This window comes from Triticum aestivum, chromosome 6B, assembly GCF_018294505.1.
Source record: "Triticum aestivum cultivar Chinese Spring chromosome 6B, IWGSC CS RefSeq v2.1, whole genome shotgun sequence".
Taxonomy (NCBI): Eukaryota; Viridiplantae; Streptophyta; class Magnoliopsida; order Poales; family Poaceae; genus Triticum; species Triticum aestivum.
Genome location: NC_057810.1, coordinates 401,162,631 through 401,186,548, shown reverse-complemented (window position 1 = coordinate 401,186,548; position 23,918 = coordinate 401,162,631).

Here is a 23,918-nt window from a genome sequence, read left to right as displayed (position 1 = left end):
TGGTTCGAAACAGGCAGACTACAGGGCCACCGCGGGGCAACTCGAGGTCTGGTTTTACTCGTAGGCTGACCTATCCGTTGTGCCTTGAGAACGAGATATGTGCAGCTCCTATCAGGATTTGTCGGCACAGTCGGGCGGTCTTGCTGGTCTTGTTTTACCATTGTTGAAATGTCTTGTAACCGGGATTCCGAGACTGATCGGGTCTTCTCGGGAGAAGGAATATCCTTCGTTGATTGTGAGAGCTTATGATGGTCTAAGCTAGGACACCCCTGCAGGGTATAAACTTTCGAGAGTCGTGCTCGCGGTTATGTGGCAGATGGGAATTTGTTAATATCCGGTTGTAGAGAACTTTACACTTAACTTAATTAAAATGCATCAATCGCGTGTGTAGCCGTGATGGTCTCTTTTCGGCGGAGTCCGGGAAGTGAACACGGCTTGGGTTATGTTTGAACATAAGTAGTCTTCAGGATCACTTCTTGATCACTTCTAGATGACGACTGTTGCGTAGTTTCTCTTCTTACTCTTGTACTCGCCTTTAGCCACCATATTTTGCTTATCAAATGTTGCAACTCCACCTCATTACCTTATCCTACCCATAAGCTTAAATAGTCTTGATCTCGCGGGTTTTGAGATTGTTGTGTCCTTGTGACTCATAGATACTACCAAAACAGTTGCAGGTACTGATGATACCAGTGCAGGTGATGCCACCGAACTCAAGTGGGAGTTCGACGAGGACCTTGGCCATTACTATGTTTCATTTCTCGATGATTAGTAGTGGAGCCCAGTTGGGACGATCGGGGATCTAGCATTTGGGGTTATCTTCTTTTCATTTGGATTTGTCCGTAGTCGGACTATGTGTGTACTCTGAATGATGTATGAATTATAGGATCCTTGTGTGAAGTGGCGATTGTAAGCCAACACTATTTATCCCTTTCTTGTTCATTACATGGGATTGTGTGAAGGTGACCCTTCTTGCGACAAAACCACAATGCGGTTATGCCTCTAAGTCGTGCCTCAACACGTGGGAGATATAGCCGCATCGTGGGCGTTACACCTCAGCCTCATGAGGTGAGAGCTTGCATAGGAATCTCCACTCCTTAGGAGGCCACCTGGGGAGGCCGCTCCTTCCGGAGGTCTTGGTGTCGTCCGCCTCGTGAGGCTTGGCCCCTTGCGAGGATCTTGTCTTGTTGACGCTGAAGATGGGTCGTACCAGGTCGTCGATGGAGCCACGCCATGGGCCGCAGGTAGGTAAGTCTGGGTACCCTGGTACCCAGAACGCCGACAGTACCGATCCTCTTTATCAATTATGTCCACCGTACAAGATTCATGCCAAAATAGAGAGAAACCTCCACCCATACCATTACTATCCACACTTGCAAATCCGTTAAGACCGAGCCCACCACGAATTCTTCTCATTCTACCTTCCTTCTGCCTAGTTTCACACAAAAAACACAAGACTGGGGAATGCGACTTCACTAGGGTCACAATCTTGCGAACTGTCCGAGAATTCCCCCCTCCCCGGCACTTCCAACTTAGCAAATTCATTGTGACCGGCGGTCCTCCATCTCGGAGGCCACCTCAAGTAGCATGTCAGTTTCATCTCCTCGTTCATCCTGGCCCTATCTCCTTCCCTTGACAATGGGTTCCTTTCCTGGTGTGCTATTCGGTGGTGTTTTCATCAGTCCCCCATCGGCTGGTCCATTCTCCAAAAATAACACCGCATTCGACACTTTGACCACCAAGTTAGGGACCTCCTATCCACGCACATTGATTGAACCATTACCTTTGGTCACCCATTTCCAAGCACTCTTCCCATCCTCCCCCATAGCAGCATTGCTAGCCGATATAATTGTTGGGGAATGTAGCATGCAATTTCAAAAAAAATCCTACGCTGACGCAAGATCTATCTAGAAGATGTATAGCAATGAGGCGGAGATAGTGTGTCTTCATACCCTTGTAGACCAAAAGCGAAGCGTTTGACAACGCAGTTGATGTAGTCGAACTTCTTCCAGCTCTGACCGATCAAGTACTGAACGTATGGCACCTCCGAGTTCTACACACGTTTAGCTCAATGACGTTCCTCGCCCTGTTAATCCAGCAAGGTGTCGAGGAAATAGATGAGTTCCGTTAGCATGACGGTGTGGTGACGGTGATGGTGAAGTGATCTGCATAGGGCTTCGCCTAAGCACAGCCACAATATGACTGGGGGTGTAAACTCTAGAGGGGGCGCCGCACACGGCTAACAATTGTTGTTATATGTTATAGGAGGCCCCTTCCCCACATATATATTGGTTGGAGGGGAGGAGAGGCAGCCAAGTGGGCGCCCAAGTAAGAGGAATCCTACTTGGGGTCCTCTCCCAAATCGACCAACCGCCCTCTCCTATTCCTATTCGGAGTAGGAAGGGAAGAGGGGGAAGGGGGAATCCTATTCCCTTTTTCCTTTCTGCCTTCCCCTTTCCTTCTCCAATTTGGCCAGCCCATATGGGCGTGGGGGCGCACCAGCCCCTATGTAGCTGGTGCATTTCCCTTCTTGGCCCATAAGGCCCAAGTCCTTTGCAGGGGTGCCCGGAACCCCTTCCGGTGACCAGATAAGTACCCGATGCTTCCCGAAACACTTCTGGTGTCCGAATATGTAACGCCCCGAGACCGATGCTCAAGTTGCCTTCCATTTATTTGTTGTTGTTGTCGTGTGTTTATTGTGTTTGTTGCATTATCATAATTTTTTTGCATATTTCATTCCTCTATGTTGATGCCATGACCATGTTGAGTGCCTTGTCTTATTTTGCTTCTTGCAACATGTTCATCTTTTATTGTATTGCATTATGCCATCTTTGTTTGTTGCATGCCATGCCCATCATTGTCATATTGTATTTTGCCATCCTATGTTGTTGCATCATGGTCATAATTATTGCATTGTGCTTCTTGTCATATTGTGTTCCCCATGCTCATCATGTTCATTGTGCTAGTCATCTTGTTGTGATGGGTGTGTGCATCACTCCTTGCCATCTATCTCTCAAACCATGCCTATGCATCATCACCTCCTTCTTCGCTCTTTCATGTTTTTGCAAGTGACCTTTCCCCTCCTCCATAATTGTTCACTCTTTTCCTGATGCTAGTGCACCTCATCCTTAACCTCTCTGAAAAACGTCATCTATTTTGGAGTTGTTTTGGTTGGGTTCAAAAATGGCTCAAGTTTGAATTTAATTCAAACTTGAATTATTTTTATACCTTTAAAAATGGCCAAACCAATTTATTCAAATACTGCATAAATCCAGGACTCCATATATATCTTTATCTCTGTGAGTTTCCTTCCCAAAACCCCTGGCCTTTTCAATCTTGGAGGTGTCTAATTATTTTAGGAAAAATAAAAGAAAGAAAGGAAGGCCTCAATCCCATCCGAAGCCCACCTGGGCCTTTCTTTCCCCGGCCCAGCCGAGCCGAACGGCCACCTGCTCCCTCCCTCACGGCGTCTCCTTCCTCTAGAGTACAGCAGCAGCAGCGCCGTGAGCAGGAGGCTCACGGACGTCGAGGGCAGCCATCCCGCGCACCTATAAAGCCCTGCAGCGACCCCTAGGGTTCCTCCTCCTTCCTCTTTTCCCCTCCGCGCCGCCGCCACAGGTAAGGGGCACCCACGAACGCCTCCATAGCCATCGCCTCTTCGATCCCGAGCGAGTTCAGGAGAGCGAGCTTGTCGCCGGCAAGCCTTCAGTCAAAATCAGCCGCCTCCGCCGTGGGCATCGTCTTCCCTGACGTCGTCTGCGTCGCCTCCAACCACGACGGTGCCATGGGACGTCAAGATGGTGTCACCTGCACCCTCATCTTCCTCCCCTGCTTCCTCTGCTTCGCGGATCCGAGGATGTCAACCCGATCGGCGCGTCCCCACGTCATCTCCTTCTTTTTCCGGCAAGTCCAGGAGCCAGAAGGTCCAAGGCCGACGCGATCGTCTTCCTCTGCGACCTCTTCTTCCCCTGCGTTCTCTGCTTCACGGACACCGGCGATCTGCGGGTTCCCAAGCCGTCTTCACTGCTTCTCCGATCGCCCTGCCAACGAATTCGAGCCCCTCATGAGCTCCTCTCGCCAAGCCCTCCTTTTCCCTTTCAAATCCGTGCATGTAGGCGTCGCTCCGGTCGAGTTTGTGCACGACCACCATGAACAAGTTCGTGGAGCTTCTGTTGTTTTCTTTCATGAGCCCGTGGTCTGTTCCTGCGCGAGCACACCCACACCCTAACTTCGTTGCTCTACCACACGCACCCCGGCACGTTTCCGCACCCCCGCCGGTCCTGTGCAACCACAGCAGCGGTTGTTGCTGGCTCCCGTCGCCGGCGAGTCCTCGTGCGCATGATTGAGTTTTGGTCCTGGTCGCGATGCGCAGATGTTTAAGTTTCTGTCGACTTCCCATTGATCACAAACACACAGCTAGCCCAGTGGCTAGCGCGGCCGCTATTCATTCGAGGGGTCTGGGGTTCAAGTCCCAGCCACCCCCATTTTTGCTACGTTTTCCTGTTATTTTGCACACTCTCACAGCCACATGGGCCGAACTCATCTGGGCCACTGCATTGTGATGCTTCGGGCCCGTGCATATTTTTTTCCCACTCTGTGTATTTTAGCATTTTTCAGTGCATGCATATTTACCGAATTGCCACTGTTTTAAAATGTCTATAGCTAAATATGCATGCATCCAAACTAAACAAACTATATACTATGTAAAATGCTTAGAATTTTATCTAGTTTCACAATATGCTGCTTTCATCCATGTTCAAAATGTTTAAATTGTTGTTTGCACTAATTTGCATAATTGCCATGCTAAAATGATTTATTCCATAACTAATCAACCGTAGCTCCAAATTAAATGTTCTTTCTATGTAAATGGGGCAGAAAAATGCATAGAATAACATGGTCCGATTTCTTTTCCTGTTTAACAACTTTAAAATATGTTTTAGGGCAGAACAGTAGCAAATTCATAAATTGCATATGAGGATTTTCCGGAAATGTTGTTTGTTGTTCCGGCCTCATTTAAACTTGCCTAAATAGTTAGTTTACTTTTGTTACACCCCTTTCCATGTTTAACAACATTTAACATTGTTGTGTACCTAAATGAGAGTGAACTAAATAACTCGGATGTGGTGTTTCGTCAATATGCAACTCGTTGCATATTGAGCTCCACTTAACTTGTAGTATTGTTTGTTGCACTTTGCCATGCCATGCCTCATTAAACCGGACATGCATGATACTTGTTTGTGCATCATGCCATGTTTATGCTTGTGCATTTACCATGTTGTTTGTTTCTTTCCGGTGTTGCTTCTTAGTCCCGGTAATGTTGCGATTGTGAGGATTCGTTCGACTACTCCCGTTTGTCTTCTTCATGGACTCGGTCTTCTTCCTAGCGGGATTTCAGGCAAGATGACCGTCACCTTGGATCTCACTACTATCATTGCTATGCTAGTTGCTTCATTCTATCGCTATGCTGCACTATCTATCTTTTGCTCTTCAAGCCTCCCAATTTGCCATGTCAGCCCCTAACCTTTTCACCCTTCCTAGCAAACCATTGCTTGGCTATGTTACCGCCTTGCTCAGCCCCTCTTATAGCGTTGTTAGTTGCAGGTGAAGTTTCAAGATTGCTCCATGGTGGACAGGATTATGTTGGGATATCACAATATCTCTTATATTATTAATGCATCTATATACTTGGTAAAGGGTGGAAGGCTCGGCCTTATGCCTGGTGTTTTGTTCCACTCTTGCCGCCCTAGTTTCCATCATACCGGTGTTATGTTCCCGAATTTTGCGTTCCTTACGCGGTTGGGTGATTTATGGGACCCCCTTGATAGTTCGCTTTGAATAAAACTCCTCCAGCAAGGCCCAACCTTGGTTTTACCATTTGCCTCACCACCACCTATACCCTTCCCTTCGGTCGGCCAACCCGAGGGTCATCTTTATTTTAGCCCCCCCGGGCCAGTGCTTGTCTAAGTGCTGGCCCGAACCGAGTAGACTGCGGGTCCCCCTCGGGGAAACTCGAGGTCTGGTTTTTCTCGTAGGATATCTCATCCGGTGTTGCCCTGAGAACGAGATATGTGCAGCTCCTATCGGGATTGTCGGCATATCGGGCGGCTTTGCTGGTCTTGTTTTACCATTGTCGAAATGTCTTGTAAACCGGGATTCTGAGACTGATCGGGTCTTCTTGGGAGAAGGAATATCCTTCATTGATCGCGAGAGCTTATCATGAGCTAAGTTGGGACACCCCTGCAGGGTATAAACTTTCGAGAGCCGTGCCTGCGGTTATGTGGCAGATGGGAATTTGTTAATGTCCGGTTGTAGATAACTTGACACCAGATCCGATTTAAAATGCATCAACCACGTGTGTAGCCGTGATGGTCTCTTCTCGGTGGAGTCCGGGAAGTGAACACGGTTTTGGGTTATGTTTGACGTAAGTGGGAGTTCAGGATCACCTCTTGATCATTGTTAGCTTCACGACCATTCCATTTGCTCTCTTCTCGCTCTTATTTGCGTATGTTAGCCACCATATATGCTTAGTCACTGCTGCAACCTCACCACTTTACCCCTTCCTTTCCCATTAAGCTTTGCTAGTCTTGATACCCATGGTAATGGGATTGCTGAGTCCTCGTGGCTCACAGATTACTACAACAACAGTTGCAGGTACAGGTTATGCGATGATCATGACGCGAGAGCGATGTTTGCTTGTTTTGGAGTTCTTCTTCTGCTTCTTCTTCGATCAGGGGATAGGTTCCAGGTCGGCAGCCTGGGCTAGCAGGGTGGATGTCGTTTGAGTTTTTGTTTATGTTTCATCCGTAGTCGGATGTTGTTCTCATGTATGTTGATGTACTCTTGGGCGTTTGTGCCTTTTGTATGTATCCCCATCTATTATGTAATGTTGATGTAATGATATCGACCTTGTAAAAGCGTATCAATATGCGGTTCTATCCTTGGTGGGACCTTCGAGTCTCTTTAGGATAATATCGCATATTGGGCGTGACAGAATACCATCGTCCTATATATCAATCTTTACCTCTCGACCATTTCGAGACTCCTTGTCATGTATGTGATCTCATCCGATACTCCGAACAACATTCGGTCACCAAATCACATAACCCATATAATACAATATCGTCATCGAACGTTAAGCGTGCAGACCCTACGGGTTCGAGAACTATGTAGACATGACCGAGACACCTCTCCAGTCAATGACCAATAGCTAAACCTGGATGCTCATATTGGCTCCAACATATTCTATGAAGATCTTTATCGGTCGAACCGTTATGACAACATACGTTATTCCCTTTGTCATCGGTATGTTACTTGCGCGAGATTCGATCATCGGTATCTTCATACCTAGTTCAATCTCCTTACCGGCAATTCTCTTTACTCGTTCCATAATACATCATCCTGCAACTAACTCATTAGTCACTTTGCTTGCAAGGCTACTTATGATGTGTACTAACGAGAGGGCCCAGAGATACCTCTCCGGTACTCGGAGTGGCAAATCCTAATCTCGATCTATGCCAACCCAACAAACACCTTCGAAGATAACTGTTGATGTAGGGTAGAACCCTAGATACCCGATCTTTCATGATTGGAGCGGATTCCGCGATGAACACGAAGAACACGAGGTGAAAACACGAGGGGAACACGAGAGAATCAGTCAAACCAACAAGATTCGACTACACATGCGCTAGATCCTTGAAACACAAAGAGATACACGATCCAAATCCAACAAAGGACGATACAAGTGATGATAGTTCTTCTCCGTGAGGAGGTCTTGTGGGGGTATTCTCGTGAGGGGTCTAGAATCTGCTTGGGGGATCTTCTCCGAAGAGGTCGTGAGCTCCTATGGAGAAGTAACCAAGTGGATGAGCAAAGCTCTCATACAAAAATGAGTAATCCTTTGCTAAACCTAGAAAAGAGGTGGATGGGTCGTTTATATAGGCAAAGGGGGTGAGGGGGTACATGGGCCTCGGCTCGACACACGGGCGCAGGCGGGGAGCTGGATGATCCGGGCTTCAGGGACCCGGACGATCTGGGAGGTGGTCCGGACGTGGCGAAGATGTAGGCGGTGGTGGTGGCGGACCGGATGTCCGGAGGGGGGGTCTGGACGTCTTGCTGGGGTTTGGATGATTTGGGGCACGTCTGGATGGTCCGGCTTCGGGGCGCTGTTTCGGTTGCTCTCGGGTGGCTTAGCCGGATTGTTCGAATCGGGGTCCGGATCGTTTGGGCTGTGTCCCGATCGTCCGACCAGCCTGGGACTTGGTTGATTTCTTCTCCGTCTTCACGTATGTCTTCTGCTTCCGATCCTCCTTGCTCCTTAGCTTCTCCATGGCTAACTCCTTGGTACCTGAGTATGCAAAGCGTCTCAGTTTGAGGTAGTAGCCATTTCTCATGTGATTCAAAAGTGAGTTGTGAGAGGAGTGATGTCACCTCGGTTTCGAGAGCTCTTGCATGTGCTCGTGTCATGGGCCCCTAGGCACTTGGTGAGATGATGATAGGTCCATGGGGATGATCTTGGGATGCTCCGCATCATCTCCCCCCTTGGGAAAGATCTGGCCTCAAATCTAAATCTTCATCACCATGGTAGGGAGAAAGATCCTTGACATTGAAGATATCGCTCACATTGTAATTGTCGCATGGGATGTCGATCTTGTAGGCGTTGTTGTTATTGTAGTGTTCGAGCACCTTGAAGTGTCCATTGGCTCGTGGTAGAAGCTTGGACTTGCATTCGTTGGGGAAGCGGCCCTTACGAAGGTGTAGCCATACAATGTCTTCAATGTTTAATATCATTGGTTGCTTATTGATGTTGAGCTTGGACGCTAGTCATTGTACTTGGCGCTCGATGGTGTGCCTTGTATCTTCATGCATCTTCTTGAGGTAGCTCACTCGTGCATCCGCATCCATGTTGATGCGCTCTTGTAGTGGTAGAGGAAGAATGTCCAATGGGGAAAATGGCTTGAAACCGTAGACGACCTCGAAGGGGGACTTGCCAGTAGTCGAATGTATTGCGCGCTTGTAGGCATATTCGGTGATGGGTAGACACTCCTCCCACTCCTTGATGTTCTTCTTGATCAACACGCGTAGTAGAGTGGAGAGTGTATGGTTCGTGACCTCTGTTTGGCCGTCGGTTTGAGGATGGTATGCCGAGGAGAACAAGAGCTTGATTCCGAGATTGGCGCATAGAGTTTTCCAAAAGTAGCTCAAGAACATGACGTCAAGATACGAGACAATCGTCTTGGGCACACCATGGAGTCGCAAGGTTTCCCTAAGAGAGAGATTTGCAACATGTGAGCATTGTCTATCTTGTTGAAAGGGATAAAAGGAGCCATCTTAGAGAATCGGTCCACAACAACAAACACGGAATCATTGCCATTTCTAGTTCCAGGCAAACCAAGCACAAAATCCATGCTAATATCTTCTCATGGGTGATATGGAATTGGAAGTGGGATATGGAGACCATGGGATTGAGCTTTTGACTTAGCTTTGCGACATGTCGAACATCGGTTGGTGAAGCGTGAAACATCACGAAACATCTTGGGCCAAAAGTAGTTCTTAGAGAGCGTGGCGAATGTCTTGTCGCGTCCAAAGTGTCCCATTACGCCTCCTCCATGAGATTCTTGCAAAAGTAGCAAACGAAGAGAAGACTCGGGAATGCAAAGTTTATTAGCTCTCATAAGATAATCATCCTTGATGTAATAGCATTCCCAAGACGTATGCCTCAAACATTTGGCATATGGAATAGCAAAAGTAGGATCATGCGCATATAAGTCTTTTATGTGCTCAAAGCCAATAACATTCAATTCAAGTTGGGTAACAAGCATGCATCTACGGGAAAGCGCATCCGCCAAAACATTTTCCTTGCCCTTAATATACTTGATGACATAAGGAAAAGACTCGATGAACTCACTCCACTTAGCATGACTCTTGTTTAACTTAGTTTGACCCTTCAGATACTTAAGTGTTTCATGATTGGTGTCAAGAATGAACTCATGAGGGCGGAGGTAATGCCCCCAAACATGTAGAACTCTCACTAATGCATATAGCTCTTTGTCATATATGGGATAATTTAGTTGCGCTCTGGAAACTTTCTCAATAAAGTAAGCTATGGGGCGCTTCTGTTGCATTAACACACCTCATATGTCATACCCACTAGCATCACAATGGATCTCAAGTGGTTTGTCAAAGTATGGTAATGCAAGCAAAGGGGCATGCATAAGCAAATTCTTAATCTCATTGAACGCGGTATCTTGAGATGGTCCCCAAACAAATGGCACATTTTTCTTACTCAAACCATACAAAGGTAAAGCAATGGTGCTAAAATCCTTCACAAATCTATGGTAAAGTCTGACTAGACCAAGAAAACTACACACTTGTTGCAAGTTTGTGGGTTGGGGCCAAGTTTTAATAGCATTGATCTTAGATTCATCTACATGCACACCCTTAGAACATACTACAAAACCCAAGAAAACAAACTTATCAACACCGAAAAGGCATTTGTCCATGTTAGCATAAAGGCGCTCTTTCCTAAGGGTTTGTAACATGGTTCTAAGATGGGTGACATGATATTTGAGGGATTTGCTAAAGACAGGAATATCGTCAAAATAGACCACAACAAATACACTAATGTATGGCCTAAGAACAAAATGCATAACTCACATGAAAGTACCGGGTGCTTCAGATAAACCCATTGGCATAACAATCCATTTGTATAAGCCAAATTTGGTCTTAAATGCGGTTTTCCATTCGTCACCTTCTTGTATGCGGATTTGGTAATAGCCACTCTTAAGATCAATCTTAGAGAAAATGGTGGCTCCACTAAGCTCATCTAGCATGTCGTCTAAGTGTGGAATAGGGTAACAATATCTAACGATGATAGCATTGATGGGACGACAATCGGAGCACATGCGATAGGTGCCATCTTTCTTAGGAACAAGGACTACCGGTACCGCACATGGGCTCAAGCTCTCTTGTACATGACCATTGTCGATGAGTTGTTGTACTTGCCGTTGGATCTCCTTGGTTTCCTAGGGTTTGACATGGTAGGGTGCTTTGTTAGGAAGGGGGGCTCTAGGTATGATGTTGATGAAGTGTTTGATGCCTCGTAGAGGTGGTAGTCTCAGAGGTAGCTCATTGGGGAATACATCTTGGAATTCCTGCAAAAGAGATGACAACACTAAAGGTAGATTGTGTGAGGTGTTAGTTTTAGGTGCCTCGTCCTTGCACAAGAGGACATAGTGCATCACACTTGATGTGTTCTCAAACACCTCTATCATCTTGCTTTTGGTGGCAAAAAGGACTAGATTTTTGTTGTCTCTCATCATGGAGGCACTCATTTTGGGCTTGTGGCTCTCACTCCCTTTTTGGTGGTTCGCTCTCTCACTTTTCTCTCCAAGATGGGTGGTGGCTTGCTTGTCGGCGATCACTTGACTTCGTGACATAGGTCGTAGCATGTACTCCTTTCCTTTCATCTTGAAACTATAGTGATTCGTACGCCCGTTGTGGATGACGCCTCGGTCAAACTGCCATGGTCGTCCAAGAAGGAGGTGGAAAACAGACATCGGAATGATATCACACTCCAAAGTGTCTTCGTATTCTCTGATCTTGAATGAAACTTGCACCATATATGCTCGACGTGGATAGTGCAAAAGTCGCTTAGCCATTGGACCTTGTAAGGATGTGGGTGCTTCATCTTGACCAATTGGAGCTTGGAGCATAGTTCTTCACTTGCAAAGTTATGGCAACTCCCTCCATCGATAATGACCTTCACGGACCTTCCACTGATGTCGGCCTTGGTGTGGAAGATATGGAATCTTTGGCCTTCGTCTTGTTGATGTTGAAGAGTCAAAACTTTGGAGACAACAATAGCAGGGCTCGAATCTCCATCACAAAAGACTTGATCATCTTCATCCTCATTCACGCGTTGGTGCATGGCCACTTTCTCAAGGTCTTCCATTCCCTCTTCACTCATGGACTCATAGGTTCTGTCATCGTTGAGGATTGATGTCTACTACACAACCTTCTCCTTGTAGACGTTGTTGGGCCTGCAAGTGCACAGGTTTGTAGGACAGTAGCAAATTTCCCTCAAGTGGATGACCTAAGGTTTATCAATCCGTGGGAGGCGTAGGATGAAGATGGTCTCTCTCAAACAACCCTGCAACCAAATAACAAAGATTCTCTTGTGTCCCCAACACACCTAATACAATGGTAAATTGTATAGGTGCACTAGTTCGGCGAAGAGATGGTGATACAAGTGCAATATGGATGGTAGATAAAGGTTTTTGTAATCTGAAAATATAAAAACAGCAAGGTAACTAATGATAAAAGTGAGCATAAACGGTATTGCAATGATAGGAAACAAGGCATAGGGTTCATACTTTCACTAGTGCAAGTTCTCTCAACAATAATAACATAGATAGATCATATAACAATCCCTCAACATGCAACAAAGAGTCACTCCAAAGCCACTAATAGTGGAGAACAAACGAAGAGATTATGGTAGGGTACGAAACCACCTCAAAGTTATTCTTTCGGATCAATCTATTCAAGAGTTCGTACTAGAATAACACCTTAAGACATAAATCAACCAAAACCCTAATGTCACCTAGATACTCCATTGTCACCTCAAGTATCCATGGGCATGATTATACGATATGCATCACACAATCTCAGCTTCATCTATTCAACCAACACAAAGTACTTTAAAGAGTGCCCCAAAGTTTCTACCGGAGAGTCAAGACAAAAACGTGTGCCAACCCCTATGCATAGGTTCATGGGAGGAACCCGCAAGTTGATCACCAAAACATACATCAAGTGGATCACGTGATATCCCATTGTCACCATAGATAAACACGACAAGACATACATCAAGTGTTCTCAAATCCTTAAAGACTCAATCCGATAAGATAACTTCAAAGGGAAAACTCAATTCATCACAAGAGAATAGAGGGGGAGAAACATCATAAGATCCAACTATAATAGCAAAGCTCGTGATACATCAAGATCATGCCATAGAGAGAACACAAGAGAGAGATCAAACACATAGATACTGGTACATACCCTCAGCCCCGAGGGTGAACTACTCCCTCCTCGTCATGGAGAGCGCCGGGATGATGAAGATGGCCACCGGTGAGGGATCCCCCCTCTGGCAGGGTGTCGCAACGGGCTCCCGAGAGGTTTTTGGTGGCTATAGAGGCTTGCGGTGGCGGAACTCCCAATCTATCTTCGTCTTTGATGTTTTTAGGGTATGTGGACTTATATAGGCGAAAGAAGTCGGTCGGGGGAGCCTCGAGGGGCCCACAAGAGTGGAGGGCGCACCCAGGGGGTGGGCACGCCCCCCCTATCTCGTGGCTTCCTTGATGCTTCCTTTACTTCAACTCCAAGTCTCCTGGGTCACGTTCATTCCAAAAATCACGCTCCCAAAGGTTCCGTTTGGACTCCATTTGATATTCCTTTTCTTCGAAATACTGAAACAGGCAATAAAACAGCAATATGGGCTGGGCCTCCGATTAGTAGGTTAGTCCCAAAAGTAATGTAAAAGTGTATAATAAATCCCGTAATCATTCAAAATAGATAATAAAATAGCATGAATGCTTCATAAATTATAGATACGTTGGAGACGTATCAAGGATCATGGTGCGCTTGTTGGTGCACTCGGAGGACTTGTGGCCTCAGCCACCGCATGTGAATCACTTAATGGAGCTTGTCTTGATGGTCTCATCGGTTGGAGTAGATGATGATGACGCTCTTATCTTGAAGGTGCTTGTAGTAGGAAGACGACTCGAAGTTGTAGAAGCCTTCTTGTAATTGGACTTGTCGTTGTTGCTTGGTGAAGCTTTTTTCGAGGTAGGAGTCATTGAAGCTTGGTGGTAGGAGGAGTCGTAGGCCTTGGAAGCAAACTTGGCATACTTGAAGTCATCTTGCACTTGACATTCCGCTTTGGTAGCTTGATGCACTAGCTTGATGAGGTTGGAGTAGGGTGAGAAATCGGCGATCTTCTTGCTAGGATGGTTGAGTCCGTTCAAGAAACGGGGCATAGTTTGCTCATCATCTTCTGTGACATTGGCTCATATCATGGAAATCTCCATTTCCTTGTAGTACTCTTCAACGGTCTTTGTCCCTTTCTTGAGGAGTTGGAGTTTCTTGAAGAGGTCGCGGTTGTAGTAGGTTGGGACAAAACACGCTCTCATGACATCCTTCATTTGCGCCCAAGTTGTGATGGGTGGTTCACCTCTTGCCTCACGACGCTCAGTGACTTGTTCCCACCATATGAGTACATAGTACTAGAACTCAAGGGATGCCATGGATATCTTCTTCTCTTCCTCATAGTTGTGCAAACGGAAGATCTTGTCGACCTTCAATGCCCATGATAGGTACTCTTCAGGATCATTGCTTCTGTTGAACTTGGGCATGGTGAACTTTGAGCTTGCCGTAGCGTTGCCCTTCACTGTGTTCGGGACAGGGATGATGATGCCCTTGTCGTGGAGGATTGTCAACCTCATGTTGCTCTTGGCGAACTTGGGGTTCTTGTCGAGCTTCTGGTGGGGCTTGGGGAACTTGTCGAGGCAATCGAGCTTGATAGTTCCTCTCTTGGACTTCTTCATGAAGTGCTTCTTCTTCAGGCGTATGTCGGTTGCGATCAGCAAGGGCGTGACTTGCTTCTTGGAGGGCACGTTGCGCCTCAAGTGCTTGGGCTTCACACCGTTGTTGTTGTTGACGGGCAGCTTCGGCGTCTTGCTCCTCTTGGTGTTTTCGCGCTTGCTCTTCCTCTTGTTGGCATTGGCGTTGCCATTCTTGTGCTTGCCAGAAGGTAGCTTGGTTTTGGCAGTGTCAATGTTCTTGCGCAAGAAGTTTCTCTTGAGAATCGCTTCCATGTAGAGGATTGTAGTTTGCTTGACGTTCTCAGTGTGTGGCTTGTCGAAGAGTGTTCGACGTTGGTGTACTTGAGTGGTCGGAGGAGTGTCGACTCGAGCGGCTCCATCTTGAGTAGGATGAAGTGGTAGGAGAGCGGTTGATCAACAAGGCACGAATCTCATCCATTCTCGCATCATTCTCTTGTTTGTGTGTGTTGAGCTTGTTGTTGAAGTAGTCTCTCATTGCTTGTTATTCTTGATGCAAAGCTCGTTGTGCACCAAAAAGGTGGGTCATGTCGTCGTCTTGCTCGATGAAGAACGGGTTGGTAGAAGAACTACGGCTATCCATCATTCCAAGCAAATATGTGAGTGGGAGAAAGAGAAGAACTATACCAAATGTAACTTGACCAAAGTTGAAGATGGACCAATGATCACTCAAATGTGTAATAAGGAAATAGCATAATTGGTAACAGTTCTTGTCAGTTCTCACACCTACACAAATAAAGCCTTTTGGTGGAGCTTGGTTAGGATGGTGTCACAAAATATTATGCAATTGTTAGTAAGACTCAATGATGTTGAAAAGGATTCACAAATTTGCAAATGCAACACGTAGACCAATAGCAAGTAGTGGTACACGGAAACACACACGCAAAAAGATAAGTGGGGTTGTGCAAACCAAAAATGAGCGGAAAATGTGGAGTCCACGGAAAATTTTCTTGTTGCACAACACTAGAGAGACGCTAGCAGATTGCACAATAAGCGGATACGAGACTTGTGCACAACCTGCTAAGCAAAAATGCAATAACTTCTATCCCAAGTATGCTATAAGTATGGTGTTTTGGTGGTATGATCCAACATGATCGAATGTGGCAATATTAATGTTGTATGATGCTATGGTTCTTGCTTAAAAGCTCGTTGCTTATCTTTCTCTTTGGCTTAAAAGCTTGTTTGGCTCTTTCTCTTTTGAGCTCTTTTGATGGCCACTTATGCAAAACTTCACGAACGAAGCTAGCAATTGTGTATATGCTATGAAAACTTTGTGACACAAGAGATGACACCAAGATATGGCCACCAAGATGATGATATGTAATGATCACTAATGTGCACAAGTACCGTTGCCGGCAATACTCAAAGGCTAGTCTCGATGGGTAAGTGACGCCAAAATGGGATATGGGATTATCAAGGCAATGGAAAGGAGTACACAAAGTTCCTTCGAGGTTATCGTCCTTGCTTACGGCCAAGGGTGTCAAGGTTGAGAATTGGTCATCGTCGATGTTGAGTCCTTGGCGAAGATGAGCGGCGGGGATGTCGACGTCGAACCATTCCTAGTTAGCCTCAACACCCTAGGAAATGATGAACCACAACTCAAATTCTCAATACCAAAGACAAATGGTGGTACGGCTGGGTATGTTGAGGGGTTGGCGGAAGGTAGGAGGTGGTGGTCGAAGTGGGTATGCGGAGGTGTAGGTGGCAGTGGACAAAACTATAGAAAACACAGTTCCGGTACAGGTAGCCGGATGATCCGGGCCATGAGCCGGATGATCCGGGCAGGTCCGGATGATCCGGGTCAAGGTCCAGATGATCCGGGTAGGTCAACCTCGCATGGGGATGGCTCAGGATGAACTCGAAAATAGCGAGAAGGTCGAGGATTTCGTGGATTTTGGATGGATTTCAAGGGTGAGATGGTGGGGAAAGGTAAGATCCACTTGCAACACAATGAATTCATGGATCAAAATCAACAAAACTTCATCATACCAACAAATCACAAAAAAAATTGGGGGCTATTTTTGTGGGGATTTTCTGATTAGGACGAAAAAATAACAAAATCAAGCTAGAAAACAAAGGGGAAAAGCTCCAAAATCGTGATCGATGTGGCTCATGATACCAAGATGATGTAGGGTAGAACCCTAGATGCCCGATCTTTCACGATTGGAGCAGATTCCGCGACGAACACGAAGAATACGAGGGGAAAACACGAGAGAATCACTCAAACCAACAAGATTCGATTACACATGTGCTAGATCCTCGAGACACAAAGAGATACACGATCCAAATCCAACAAAGGATGATACAAGTGATGGTAGTTCTTCTCCGTGAGGAGGTCTTGGGGGTTCTTCCCGTGAGGGTTCTTGAATCCACTTGGGGGGTCTTCTCCAAAGAGGTTGTGAGCTCCAATGGAGAAGTAACTAAGTGGATGAGCAAAGCTCTCACACAAAAATGAGCTAATCCTTTGCTAAACCTAGAAAAGAGGTGGAGGGGTTGTTTATATAGGCGAAGGGAGCGAGGGGGTACATGGGCCTTGGCCCAACACGCGCGCGTAGGCGAGGATGTGGATGATCCGGACGGGGAGCCGGATGATCTAGGCTTCAGGGACCCGGACAATCCGGGAGGTGGTCCGGACATGGCGAAGATGCAGGCAGTGGCGGCAGCGGCCCGGATGTCCGGAGGGGGGCCCAGACGTCCGGCTGGGATCCGGATAATCCAGGGCACGTCCGGATGGTCTGGCTTCGGGGCATAGTTTTGGTTGATCTAGGGTGGCTTAGTCAGATTGTCCAGACCGTGGTCCGGTCATCCGAGTTGTCTCCGGATCATCCGGGACCTCGTCTGGATCGTCCGGCTAGCCTGGGACTTGGCTGATTTCTTCTCCGTATTCGCGCATGTCTTCCACTTCCGATCCTCCTTGCTCCTTAGCTTCTCCATGGCTAACTCCTTGGTACCTGAGTATGCAAAGCATCTCCGTTTGAGGTAGTAGCCATGTCTCATGTGATTCGAAAGGGAGTTGTGAGAGGAGTGATGTCACCTCGGTTTCAAGAGCTCTTGCACATGCTCGTGTCATGGGTCCCCTAGGCACTTGGTGAGACGATGATAGGTCCATGGGGTTGACCTTGGGATGCTCGGCATCACCTATAGAGCATCTTTATAATCACCCAGTTACATTGTGAAGTTTTATAGCACATAAGGCATTCCTCCGGTATCCGGGAGTTACATAATCTCATAGTCGAAGGAATATGTATTTGACATGAAGAAAGCGATAGCAATAAAACTGAACGATCAATATGCTATGCTAACGGATGGGTCTTGTCCATCACATCATTCTCCTAATGATGTGATCTCGTTCATCAAATGACAACACATGTCCATGGTTAGGAAACTTAACCATCTTTGATTAACAAGCTAGTCTAGTAGAGGCTTACTAGGGACATGGTATTTTATCTATGTATCCACACATGTATTAAGTTTCTAGTTAATACAATTCTAGCATGAATGATAAACATTTATTATGATATAACAAAATATAAAATAACAACTTTATTATTGCCTCTAGGGCATATTTCCTTCAGTCTCCCACTTGCACTAGAGTCAATAATCTAGTTCACATCGGCATGTGATTTAACACCAATAGGTCAAATCTTTATGTGATTAACACCCATAGTTCACATCATGATAGGGGCAACGGTGTCTCGTCTTTTGATGAGATGATGGATTTCGCTTTGGTGGAAGTCGACTTTGACGATCCGACTACGAACGTGCGAGGACGTCGCACCTTAGCAATCGCTAAACCAACTCCGAGAGGTTATTGACCACGCCGGAGCATGCTCAACCTGACCACGAGGGTCTGTTTCCTGCGAGCAAACGAAGAACAAGCAAGAAACTGAGATTGCAATCTAGATATTGCGAATATAAGATGAAAGCTTTATTGATCAAGGTGGGGTTCTGTGACGCCTTTGTCTGGCCGTTGAACACAAACGAAATATGCGAAGTTGCAGCTATGGCGAACTTTAATCTAAACAAAACCCAAAGTCTAAATGATGCCCTAAGGGCTGTATATATGGAGGAAGAGAGGGGGAATTTCGTGGCCCTTGGTGGAGGGGTCCGAAATCAACCCTATCTCTTGTTTCCCCACACATACGGACTCTAAGAATAGCCTATACTTATGTATTTCGAAATTACATGGGCCTGGCCCAATAAAAAGGTGACGCAGCACCTATAATAGCCTCTGGACTAAATTTATGAAGTGGCATCTTGTATATTTTCCAAGGCTTCATGCACTCGTTATGGTGGCTTCAAAGACCTGAAATCATCACTCGTAACTCCGTTCTTGTTCCCCTTGCGCATGCCATCATCTCCATGATTTCTCTTGCTCCAATGTTCATCCTTCTCCAAGCTAGGCCCTTCATTTGTAAGCAAAACAAATGTATCCAATTTAGGCAGCATCATATTCTCATGAACATTAGAATCATTACCAAGAAACGAAAGTACCTGGTAATTTAGTTGGCGTGCGCGAGCTCTAGTAATTGGTCCAGTATGTATAGCAGCAGGGGCTGTGGGTGTAACAATGGTATTGATGTCCTCATCATCCTCCCCTTCTTGAAATGAAGTCGTCCTCGACGGAAGTTCATCTTCCTCACCCAAATAAGGCTTCAAATCTGCAATGTTAAAAGTGGGACTAACCCCAAAATCTGCAGGCAGCTCAAGTTTGTATGCATTATCATTTATTTTCTCTAACACCTTAAAGGGACCATCAGCACGTGGCATTAGCTTTGATTTGCGCAAATAAGGAAATCTATCTTTACGCAAATGTAACCAAACAAGATCTCCAGGTGCAAACACAACATGTTTTCTACCCTTATCTCCAGCAAGTTTATATTTAGCATTCATACGCTCAATGTTTTCCTTAGTTAACTCATGCATTTTTAAAACCAATTCAGCATGTTGTTTAGCATCAAAATTAACCTTCTCCGAAGATGGAAGAGGCAACAAATCAATAGGTGCACGAGGTAGGAAACCATACACAACTTCAAAAGGGCACATCTTAGTAGTAGAATGCAATGAACGATTATAAGCAAATTCAATATGAGGCAAGCATTCCTCCCACATTTTCTTATTATTCTTCAAAACAGCCCTAAGCATAGTAGACAATGTTATATTGACTACTTCAGTTTGTCCATCAGTTTGGGGGTGACAAGTAGTACTAAAAAGCAGTTTAGTCCCCAACTTAGCCCATAAACATCTCCAAAAGTTGCTAAGAAATTTAGTATCATGATCTGAAACAATGGTATTTGGCACACCATGCAAGCGAATAATTTCACGAAAGAACAAATCAGCAACATTAACATCATCATCGCTTTTATGACATGGTATAAAGTGTGCCATTTTTGAGAATCTATCCACGACAACAAATATGCTATCCCTCCCCTTCTTTGTTCGAGGTAAACCTAAAACAAAGTCCATAAATATATCCTCCCAAGGAACACTAGGTACAGGCAAAGGCATATATAAACCATGAGGATTGAGTCGTGACTTAGCTTTTTGACATGTAGTCCAGCAAGCAATAAAACGCTCAACATCCCGTCTCATCTTTGGCCAAAAGAAATGTGTAGCAAGTACGTCCTCTGTCTTCTTCACGCCAAAGTGTCCCATTAATCCTCCTCCATGCGCCTCCTGCAACAACAAAAGACGAACAGAGCTAGCTGGAATGCATAGCTTGTTAGCACAGAACACAAATCCATCGTTAACGATGAACTTGTTCCACATTCTTCCTTCTTTACAATTCTGCATTACATCTTTAAAATCAGCATCATGCACATATTGATCTTTGATGGTCTCCAAACCAAATATTTTGAAGTCAAGTTGTGAAAGCATAGTATAGCGACGAGACAATGCATCAACAATAACATTTTCTTTTCCCTTCTTGTGTTTAATGACATAAGGGAAAGTCTCAATGAATTCAACCCATTTAGCATGTCTACGATTCAGTAGAGCTTGACTTTTAATATGTTTCAAAGATTCATGATTATAATGTATAACAAATTCTTTGGGCCATAAATAATGTTGCCATGTTTCTAAAGTCCGAACAAGAGCATATAATTCTTTATCATAAGTAGAATAATTCAGACTAGGCCCACTCAATTTTTCAGAAAAATATGCAATAGGTTTGCCATCTTGTAATAACACACCTCCTAATCTAATTCCACTAGCATCACATTCAAGCTCAAAAGTCTTATTAAAATCAGGAAGTTGGAGTAAAGGAGCATGTGTCAACTTATCTTTCAATACCGTGAAGGCTTCTTCCTGTGCGGTACCCCAAAGAAAAGGCACATCTTTCTTTGTAAGCTCATTGAGAGGTGCAACAATGGTGCTGAAATCTCTCACAAAACGCCTATAGAATCCAGCGAGGCCAAGAAAACTCCTCACTTGTGTGACCGTTTTGGGCTGTGGCCAACTCTCAATAGCGTCAATCTTGGCTTTATCAACTTCAATTCCCTATGGAGTAACAACATAGCCAAGAAAAGATACTCGGTCGGTGCAAAAGATGCACTTCCAAGGTTACCAAACAAACGTGCATCACGTAGAGCAATAAAAACAGCACATAAATGTTCCAAATGTTCTTCCAAAGATCTGCTATAAATCAATATGTCATCAAAGTAAACTACCACAAATCGTCCAATGAAAGCACGTAAAACTTCGTTCATTAATCTCATGAAAGTACTAGGTGCATTAGTTAAACCAAAAGGCATGACTAACCACTCATATAATCCAAACTTAGTTTTAAATGTTGTTTTCCATTCATCTCCCAATTTCATACGAATTTGATGGTATCCACTACGCAAATCAACTTTTGAGAATATTGTAGAGCCACTCAATTCATCAAGTATATCATCTAGCCTAGGAATAGGATGACGATAACAAATAGTAATATTATTAATGCCTCTACAATCAACACACATACGTGATGTACCATCCTTTTTCGGCACTAGAATAATAGGAACAGCACAAGGACTAAGGGATTCGCGTATATAACCTTTGTCGAGAAGCTCTTGTACTTGACGCATAATCTCCTTTGTCTCCTCTGGATTGGTACGGTATGGCGCACGGTTTGGCAGTGAAGCACCGGGAATTAAGTCAATCTGATGCTCAATCCCTCGAATAGGCGGTAATCCCGGTGGCACGTCTTGTGGAAAGACGTCAGCGAAGTCATGCAAAATGTTAGTGACAGCAGGAGGCAAAGAGGAAGGCACGTCCTCAAATGAAAATAATGCCTCTTTGCACACAAAAGCATAGCAAACAGATTTGCTGAAATCTAGCTCATCAATATCAGATTTGGTGGCAAATAAACATGCACTTTTCAATTTAATTTCAGAAGCAACACTAGATGGTTTATTAGTAGGCTTCATTTGTTGCTCAAATTCTTTTGCCACAATCTGATTTTCACTCTTATTCTTCTCCTGTTTTGCTTTATTAGCTCTATTAATATCATCTTTCAAAATGGAATCAGGAGTCATAGGAAGCAAAGTAATATTTTTATCCTTATGAACAAGAGTATACTGATTGTTTCTACCATGGTGTACAGAATTTTTATCAAATTGCCATGGTCTACCAAGTAATAAGGAACATGCTTGCATAGGTACCACATCGCAATCAACATAATCAGCATATGTAGAGATACTAAAATGCAAACGAACAGTACGTGTTACCTTAACCTTGTCGCTGTTGTTGAACCATTGGATGTAGTAAGGATGTGGATGTGGTCTTGTGGTGAGAGAAAGCTTCTCCACCATCTCCATGCTAGCCAAGTTGTTGCAGCTCCCTCCGTCTATGATGATGCGCACAGAACATTCGTTTACAACTCCCTTGGTATGGAACAAATTGTGCCTCTGATTTTGCTCAGCTTGTGTGACCTGCACACTCAAAACACGTTGAGCAACTAAACATTCATACCTGTCAGCGTCTTCAGGAGCCATGTATTGCGTCTCATGATCAGAATCATCTCCACCATGTTCTTCATGTGTAATAAGAGCCAAAGTCTCCTCATCATAGTCACTAGCGGACTCATACCCACCATCCTCGGTAGGAATCATCACACGCTGAGATTTGCATTCTCTCGCATAATGACCTCCTCCCTTACAATGACGACAAATAATATCACTTGTGTGCCCTATTGATGCTATGGAAGAAGAAGAACGCTATGCAGGCCCCGCAGGTGCGCTCTTGGCAGATAATGGTGGTTGTGCCTGTTTTCTTGTATCACGACTGGAGGTGGCACCTGATGGAGGTGCTGGTGTAGTTGAAGTAGAAGATGCACACGGTGTCCATGATGAAGGTCGGCCTGCAGAAAAGTTAGTTCGCCCCAATGCTTGTCGATCCTGCACTTCACGTTCAACTTTACAAGTAAGATGGAATAAACGAGTGATATTAGTATACTTCTTATAGTCTAGAATGGTCTGAATCTCTCTATTTAATCCACCCAGAAAACGTGCAAGCATAGCTTCATTCTCCTCAACAATACCACATCTAATCATGCCAGTTTGTAATTCCTGATAATATTCTTCTACATAATTTTTTCCTTGTCTTAAACGCTGCAATTTTTGAAGCAATTCACGTTGATAATATGGTGGAACCCAATGCGTACGCATAGCAGTTTTCAAAGCAGCCCAAGTAGTTGGAATAGGATATAATCTACAATGTTCAGACCACCATACACATGCAAAACTAGTGAAAGCACAAACAACAGCAGCAACCCGTCTCTCCTCAGGATATTGTAAACATGTAAATCGTTGTTCAGTTTCTAACTCCCAAGTAAGATATATATCAGGAACATATCTACCCTCAAATGGTGGAATATTCAATTTCAGTTTAGGAATATGGACATCATCTCGTACCTGAGGTGGTGGTGCGGGCCTACCATTGCGAATATATACCTGAGGTCGACCTGCTGGTGGCTGCACGTAGTTCTGATTTTGATCAACCTCATCCTCATAATCGCCCGCATATTCAACATCCTCCGCATCAGCAGCAGGAGCCACAGAAGTATCAACAACCGCACCAACAGTTTGGCCAGGCCGAAGAAGTACACGGCTCGCTCGGCGGAGGGCTGTTTCGCGACCTGGAGGTAATTGTTGTTGTTGTTGTTGTTGTTGCAGAGGTGCGGCAGGTGCAGCCGGTGGTGGAAGACGCGCAAGCAGTTCATTAAATCTGTTATTGAGCTTTGTTTTGAACGTCTTCTCAAGGCCAGTGATCTTCTCCATGGCCTCTTCAAAATTGTTCAACACATCTTGCACCTGTTCATTCATC